The sequence below is a fragment of the Notothenia rossii genome (assembly GCF_949606895.1).
Source record: "Notothenia rossii genome assembly, chromosome: 4".
In the NCBI taxonomy this organism is placed as follows: Eukaryota; Metazoa; Chordata; class Actinopteri; order Perciformes; family Nototheniidae; genus Notothenia; species Notothenia rossii.
In genome coordinates, this window is record NC_136902.1 from 7174923 (window position 1) to 7183641 (window position 8719).

At 39.0% G+C, this 8719-nt stretch overlaps 2 long non-coding RNA genes across 2 annotated transcripts; one reads left to right on the forward strand and one right to left on the reverse strand.

The window, feature by feature from the left end:
• Nucleotides 1–242: 242 nt before the first annotated feature.
• On the forward strand, nt 243–3862 carry LOC307036078. The gene is made up of 2 exons (XR_013807263.1): nt 243–1815; nt 3676–3862. It is a non-coding gene; the product is annotated as an uncharacterized lncRNA (long non-coding RNA).
• Nucleotides 3863–5330: 1468 nt separating this feature from the next.
• On the reverse strand, nt 5331–7850 carry LOC307036079. Its single transcript, XR_013807264.1, has 2 exons — nt 6290–7850; nt 5331–6069 (listed from the first exon to the last, which is right to left on the reverse strand). It is a non-coding gene; the product is annotated as an uncharacterized lncRNA (long non-coding RNA).
• Between the last annotated feature and the right edge of the window lie 869 nt (nt 7851–8719).

Here is an 8719-nt window from a genome sequence, read left to right on the forward strand (position 1 = left end):
TTGTCTTTTGCTCGTTGTCCTATGCTTGCTCCCCCCCTGTGTTGTCCTTTGCCTGTTCATGTAATGTTCATGTTCAATTTTCTTGTCCAATATGTTGTCTTCTGCCTGTTCAACCCCTTTCTGTACTTTTAATTTTTTTTTTTTTTTTTTTTTTTTTTTTGTAAGCGACTTTGGGTTATTGAAAAGCGCTATATAAATAAAAGTTATTATTATTATTATTATTAAAAGTGAACTAAGACATGTACAAGTGGAGCAGGAGTTCAAAATGAAGCTGGACCTGCTGTCAAGTTAGAAAGAAGTCAAAGCAAATACCTATTTCAAAGATTTTACATTTTCTCTGTTACTTTCCCTGAAAATGTTTGAAATTCCTTGAAATCAAATATGTTCTCACTTTTCTAAAGCGCAAACTTAACAGGGGAATATTTAACTTTAAAACAAACTATCAGTAAGTCCATTAAATAAAATATGATTTTGTGGTAAAAGTTCCTGGACGATAATTCTCTTCTATCAGCTCCACCTTTATCATCTGCAACAAAGTGATGAGCACATTAAGGTATCAATCCAGTAACATGTATTATTATAATCTTTATATTTTATCCAAAATGGGCCATCCTGCATAACTTGTATTGACTTTATTTATATTACATAGAATATTTTAGAACATTACTAAAGTAATTGTTCATTATGTAGAAACTTTTGTGAAATGCATTGGCTGCTTGAAACACCAGAAGCAAAACATTCATAACATTTTTTTCATTGACCTCCTGCTGACTCTTCCAACGAATGTATCAGTCCATCTTTGGTCTGTTCCCCTTTTCGTTCTTTGCATATAGCTGATACTGCATGTTTGTTTCAAAGTGTATGTGGGTGTCATTGTAAAAGCAGTGTGTTGTTTTACATGTTCAAATGTTTGCATGTAGGCTAGTTTGTTAGGAAATACTGTTGCCCATGTCTTGACCAGGGCTCCATTGGATGATTCAATCTTGATGGGACTTGGTTGAATAATTGTTTGATAATAATACATTTTAAAAAACATTACGTGAGGTGATTGAAAAATAACTCAACGTAACTCAAACAATCAGTATCAGTATCAGAATCAGAATAACTTAATTCGTCCCACAGAGGGGAAATTTGCATTTGCAGCAAGAAAAGAGCCAAAGACAGCTTAATGTTAACCAAGAAGCATGCATAACAAATATTAAAGATACACAAATTACACAATTTACAAAATACACATCCTGTAACAGTTCTAACAGCTATTTACGGCATACAGTATGTATATATTGCACATAATTGGTATTGCACAACAAGCAGTGTTATAGTCTTTGTTGTTATATGTGTGGGGGTCTACCAGGGACCATGAGGGTTATGGACAGGCGAAGTCCCGCCCATCTACTTCCGACCCATGGGACCCCGGAAGCGGAAAATTATACATTGACGTCAATGGAGAGAGAAAAGTCATCTTTCGATCCCGTTTGAATTGTGCCACGAATGACACATATGATGTTTGTCAAATTTAAAAGAACATTTTGCAAGTCAAAAAAATAAAAATGTGTCGTAAAACTGTGAAGTTACAATTTTTTTTGTGTGAAACCGCTCAGTGAACTACAGGTCTCTGGTCTCGCACAATACGCGTCACCATCACAAAGATGGCTGTCACGTTAGTAAATTTCACCTGTTTCTTTCAGAATGAGGCGAAAAAGTATAAAAAGAGGTGAAAATCACTACAAGTCTGGGCATGTTGAGAGCTCTACATACACGAAAGGGAGCGGTTCTGTAAGAGCCAGCATGCGGGACCGGCTTTACAAGGTTTCAGTGAGTAATATGAGTGCAATGTCTAAGGTTAATGTCAGCTAGCTAACAAGGTACACTAACGCGTTTTGTTTTAGCAACTAGTTTTCTCCTTAAGAACTTTGTGGTGTCTGTGTATGCTGTGGATAACATTAGTGTTCACAAGAACAAGATACACTCCCGTGTTTTGTTTTAGTTGCTCTTCAGATTGAAGCGGCCAGTTCTATATCGACTATATGTGTGATCTCCTTTTTACATCTCGTTGTGTCATTTGAGTTTATTTGCTGTGTGTAGATTCAAGGATTTTGGTTATCTTGTCCAGGGATGCAAACTTGTCACCTTTCGGCGAAATTCTCCGTTTTGAATCCAAAATAGGTCGTTTTTATGATTCCTGTAGATCTGCAATAAAAAATATTTTTGGGGTATGGGAGGGGGTCTGGGACCCGGATTAATGTGCAGCCGCGAGCTTTTTTTTATATATTATAATGAAGCGCGAGCTGTGTGCTCGAGTCTTCCTGCCTGTCGGCTCTGCTCATGATGTATAATAAGCCTCTGCTGCTCGGCGATGATGGTCTAGCTTCAGCAGCTACATTACCTACGGTGCGTTCGTTAATATTAACTGTGCGTCCGGAGTCCCTGTGGCACAGACTGGACCGCTGGTGAACAGCTGTTAGAACGGGCCGTTCAGGTGTTCAGAGTAGAGCTCCCTGTCGGAGCGGCAGAGCGTGATATGCACTGAAAAGTTTTTTTTCCCCGTCGCAATATTATCGTTGAGCTAGCTAACTAGCATACATTGTCACTATCTGCTAACGTTAGCTTTAGCCTTCGTTTTCTAATCGTTTTTTTCATAGGCTATAAACAGAGGTGGTATAAGTATATATCTTGTACTTGAGTAAAAGTAGAAGTACCAGAGTGTAGGAATACTCTGTTACAGTAAAAGTCCTGCATTCCAAATGTTCCTCAAGTAAAAGTAGAAAATTATTATTATCAAAATATAGTGAAAGTAGCGACAGTAAAAGTAGTCATTTTGCAGATTGGTCCATTTCAGAATAATATGATATGTTTTATAATGATTGATCATGAAAGTTTTCTCAAAGCTGGTAAAGGTGCAGCTAGTCTGAATGACTTTGTATACTGCAGGGTAGCTTTTGGATTTACTCCAGGTGGAACTAAAGTCTGATTTAACACTTGATTATATTTCACATCATTCATCCACATCTGTAAAGTAACTAAAGGTATTACATACATGTAGTGGAGTAAAAGTACATCATGTACCTCTGAACTGTAGTGGAGTAGAAGTACAAAGTAGCAAAACATTGAAATACTTAAGTAAAGTACAAGTATCTCAAAATTGTGCCCAAGTATAGTACTTGTTGAGTTTATGAACTTGGTTACTTTACACCAGTGGCTATAAGATAGAAAGACTAAGCCTTGCACAGAGGCATGAAAATACATTTTCAAAATGCTCAACAGTGCTGCCAAAATTATAAACTGACTGCTACACAATTAAAATAAATGCTTTTTATATATTTCTATTAGATGTGACTCTATGGCGTTTCTGTTAATATTAACACTGCTGCTTTAGTTGTTCTGACTGCTAAAATCCTCTGTTATTCCTCATTTTAAAGCCGATATTCTGTGGGGTCAGGGGGCTCGGATCCTTGTCACCTTTTTCATACCTGATGAGTTTGCATCCCTGTTGTCAATTTGTTTGGTTATCTAGGCACAGCTGTGTGTGACTCCCTCTGGTACACTGGTATGTGTTTTCCTAATGTAGAGAGCATTGATTAATTAATAAACTACACACTGACTCTAGATCCTGACCAAATCCTTATTTTTTTATCAAATGTTTTTCAAAAAAATATATTGTATATTATATAACAGCTGCACATCACAGACCGGAGTCTCTGCTGCTGTGGACCACGATGGAGGCGATCATCCTCCCCATCCCCAAAGACCCTGCATGGCATGGAAATCTCCTCCTCCTGGAACAATTCTACACCCAGCATATGCTCCCTGTGTTGGCCAGTAGAGAGGAGGACATTTAAATAAACATACTCTTAACACCCTCGGACTCTGCGTTGTGTTTCGTATGTGTGATGGGGTGTTATGCAGAGGGGAGGAAAACAGGACACAGCAGATTGGGATTGTGGTGGAGATGCTGAGCAGTTATTTAATTGTTGCGTGTAATTATTATTATACTGCGTGCTTCTTAGTTATTCCATCTTTTGCTGTAACATGGATCTGTATGTAACTCTATATTTACTTGTTATCTACCACACTTCCTTCTACATCATACACCATCATTATACATGATGGTGTATATAGGATATATATTTATTTGTATACATATCTGTAAATTGTATAATTTTATTTTTCGTATTTGGGATTTCTCTTTTGTCCACTCAAATACACTTGGCCCTTTCTCTTTTCCATGTGGAAAATGGTAGCTGCATATTCTGCTTTTCTCATCTGCTCCCTGTCTGCTCATCTACGATGAGAAAATTATATAATTAATTACTAATAATCATTTAAACCTGTTATTACCAATATTTCACAAATTCTTCATGTCAACTTAAGAGCACAGCTGTATGTTGAGTGTCAGCTTTGCTTGGTTCATCTTACTGGGGGGCATAGGGCCCTATATTTTCCGCGATCGCGGAATCGCGGACGGAATCGCGGAAATTCCCGAAAAAAGCAGATAATCACGGAATTTGACATAATTAGACTGAAATGCTGTTTTCGTGAGGAAGTGAAACAAAAAACCTGGGAAAACTTTCCCGGGGGACGCTAATCAGCGTAACACACCCCTGCGTCACTGTCTCATGCGGTCCCGTCCCGCCACCCCCAACAAACACAAGTGAAATGCAAGCATGGCTGTCCCTCCGTCAGCTAAAAAGATACGGAATAAGGGGCTATCCGCTCAATCACGAGCAGAGCAGTTCCCCGCTGACTTCTACGTGTCGGGTGACGTGATGTATTGTAAATTTTGTCAACACTCTGTTGACTGGAAGCGCAAAAATACGTGCGATGACCACCTGTTATCCAAAAGTCACGTTAGGAACAGGGAAAAATGTCAAGCTAATGCTAGCAAGCCCTCCACGTCCCTACAGACTAGCGTTACTGCTTCGTTCAAATGAGTGCACGATTTCCAAGAGTTGCAGAAGTGGCCGTGCCCTACATCTACTTCCCAGTCAGCTCAGTTGACTGTGAGAGGAGCTTCAGCAAATACAAAACTCTCCTCACAGACAAGCGAGAGACACTCACTGAGCTCAACACAAAGAGGCTGGCAATCATGTATTTCAATGGCGATGTCTCTGCTAGGTGGGAAACTTAGAAGAGACAAGATACTTGCTCGCAAGGACTAAGTAGTCCTACAAGTTGGATATTTGTTCAGAGTCACTTTATATAGTTTGAAAGTTGTTTCATAACTCAGGAACTTCCTGCTACTTTTTTGCCTTGTTTTTGATGCACTTTATGCACTGTGGAAAATATATTTTAAATTTGATTTATGTTTTGAATGACTCTGAAATTGAGTGTTTTGTTTAAAGCTGTCATTTTTCACTTGAAGAAAAAAAAGGCTAATTGAGCGCTTTATTTTTTTTTTTAAATGTCATTTGTTTTCACTGGAAAGTTGACAGCTCATAAGCTAACTTTTGTTGAGCACTTTATTTTTTTAAATGCCATTTGTTTTCACTAGAAAGTTTACAGCTCAAAAGAAAACTTTTGTTGGAACTTGAAGTGCAATGTTTTGTTGCAAGTTTTTCAAGTAAATAAAGTATTGAGGGAATGTGCAATATTGTGTCGCCTCAATAAATGGGAGGTCATTTCTATTTAGTGTACATTTTATTTGAAAACATTAAAACACACCCTTTTTTGTGGTAAAATACGAGTAAATAGGTTAAAAAAACAGAATTCCAAAACATTAAAACGGAAAAAAACGGAAAAAAACAGAATTCCAAAACATTAAAACGGAAAAAAACGGAAAAAACAGAATTCTAAAAAATTAAAACGGAAAAAACGGAATTTAGAAAGACACAAAACGGAATTTGGTGAAAATGAAAACGGAATTTATAGGGCCCTAGGGGCAGCTACATGGATGTCGGTGCAGTCCACAATCATTTTGCAGCTGAAGGCAGAATGAATTTATTATTGACTCAGAATGAAGCACAACTTCATGTCATACAATACATTGACTTTATTTGTAATTGTGTAAAAAAATATGAGCATTGATTAGCAAGCAGGACCTGCAGGAACAGAGAATGGTGATGGATGGAGCTGGGAAGAGAGAAGAATAAAGAAAACAGATCAACTTTATTATCGGATATTAAAAATTCAATTTCAAAACAAGTTGCCGCTCCTACAGTTTTCTAGTATGTAAAGATGATTTCACATGACCAATGCAAAATATCACACTCAATACATGTGTGTCTCTGGGGGGTGCATTGTGCCTTTGATGTATATAAATAATATACCATAACCAAATACTATTACGTACAGTGGAAATCAGGTTGCCAGAGCAGGTCAGTCCAGAGTGCATGTTCCTCAGGGTCTCAGCAGTTACAGGTGAGGTAAAGAAAACACAAGAGAAAAAGGTCAGTAACAACACTTTAAAGTAACAACACTGAATAATTATCTCTTTTAATAATTTTCTCTCAGTAATCACTCAACTACTGTCTTTCCAACAAACAGATTGACTCACTCTCACTATCATCACAATGAAACACGTCCAGAAGAATGTCATGCAAAGCTGCCTGCCTGCCTTCCTTCCTTCGACTCTCCCTGAACTGCCTGATCTTTTAATGGTCAATGTTAACCATTTGTGCAGATAGCATTAAGTAGAAAAGATCGCTGATACTAATGTGGGGTTAGCCTACCTCCCGCCCCCTTAGCACCTGGTGGAGGGGGCTATAGGCTACTCTTCAAATGTTTCACAAAATACTTACCATCATGACTACTCTTACTGTTTAACATTTTGGTTTACTTCATGTTAAGGCTAATACAAATGACAAGGCTAAGTAATGTAATATAATGCTAACTAGCATGCTCGCTACTAGCTAGGTAGCTAACTTGACTATGTTCCATGCAAAACATGTATATTACCTGATATGTTTGGTCCAACGACTCCTGGTCCTTTCATCAGACGGGAAGCGATAGAACGAGCAAGTGGTATGATCACTTTTGTGATTACAACCTCGTACAAAGCACACAGGCATCTTGTAAAAGTGAATTTATTGGAGCAATCTGTTATATTTATTGGAGGGAATAAATCAGTCTTCTTCTTCCTCTTTGCTTTGCGAGTCACAACCAGTCTTGGAGCATTATCGCCTATGACATCACTTACGCGACCCAGAATGCATTTGGGATTTGTAGTCTTTCTAGTTGCGTATTATTCATAGTCTTATATTTCAGCAGTTTTACGACAAACTGTGACTTTTTTTGCATGGAAATGATTGTTTAAGATTGACAAACATCATATATGTCATTCGTGGCACAATTCAAACGGGATCAAAAGATAACTTTTCTCTCTCCATTGACTTCTATGTATAATTTTCCGCTTCCGGGGTCCCATGGAGGCTCCCGGAAGGGGAGGGACTTCGCCTCTCTATACAGTCTGACCACTGCAGGAAGGAAGGAGCTGTGTATATCTCTCAGCTGATAGCAGAGATAGGCCCCGTCTCAGGTCGGTTAAATTAAATCCTTGCTTCCCTCACTTGCGTCGTTTCCCTGTGTTTAGTCCCTCCCTCCAGGGAAGCATGGAGGGACGCAAGGAAACCACGAGAAGCAGGGAAATTAGTTTTAAGAGCAATTGGACGTCCTTTCCTCCGGAGTGTCACGTGAAGCGACGTCCGTTTGTGATGACGCCGCACAGCTGTTCGTCTGACAGCAGCTCTGTCCCCGTTATTTTCACAAACACCCCTGCCACACATTTACTGACACAAACATTTGTATCATCTGTTGTAGACCCCAATAAATAAAAGCAAATAAGAACTCATTCTCAAAAAAGATAAACGCCATTCTTAAAATGTATAAACGAACAATAGTTTGATTAATATTGATTAGAGTGCACAATAGAAATTAAATAATTGAGAGAAGAAAAAGAGATATGTTATCCCTCAAAACCCAGTTAGATTAACATGCACTGGATTGCACACTTTGTTGGTTTGTGTGGATATGTAGCACATTAACATTTTAATAGCACTTAATGACTGACTGAATGGAAATGACAGTAAATGAAAATATAAAACGAAAAAAGCGATCATGAAAATGTTTCCAAAAAATGAATAAAATGATTTTTGACCACTTTGTTGTTCAGATATATCACATATTTGTAACTAAATGATACATGAATTGAAACAAAACACAGTTTAAACTGAGGAGTGACTCTCGTGAGTTTCATTTATTTTCTTCACTCCGCTGGGAAACTGCTCTCATGTCAAGAAGCATCAGATCAGTGCATGCACTGCATCGTCCAATCAGTGAGCGATACACAGTAAGGGGGCGGGGCGAGTATCTGAGGATTTCATCGGAGGATGGTCTGGTGGTACCTCGATTATCGCTCCTCCATTATCGCTCCTCGCTCCTCGGTTCTTGGGCAGAAATAAGAGCCATGGGACGGTACTCAAGATGGCGCAGACAAATCAACTTCCGGTGAGACCGAGGAGCGAGGAAATGAAAATAGTCGACCTGAGACAGGGCCATAGAGTACTCAAGTCCTGGACTCAGACTCGAGTGCCGATTTTCGGGACTCGTGACTCGACTCGCGCACTGATTGACTCGGACTCGACTCGAGCACTGATGCTCCGACTTGGACTCGGATTTGAGCAAGTTTTGTCTCGAGTCAGATGTACTCTGTCCTGGCGTGTGCACCTGCGAGGTGAGTTCACGTACTGGGCGCGCCCCCGCTATTCCAGTCTAAAGATGTCCA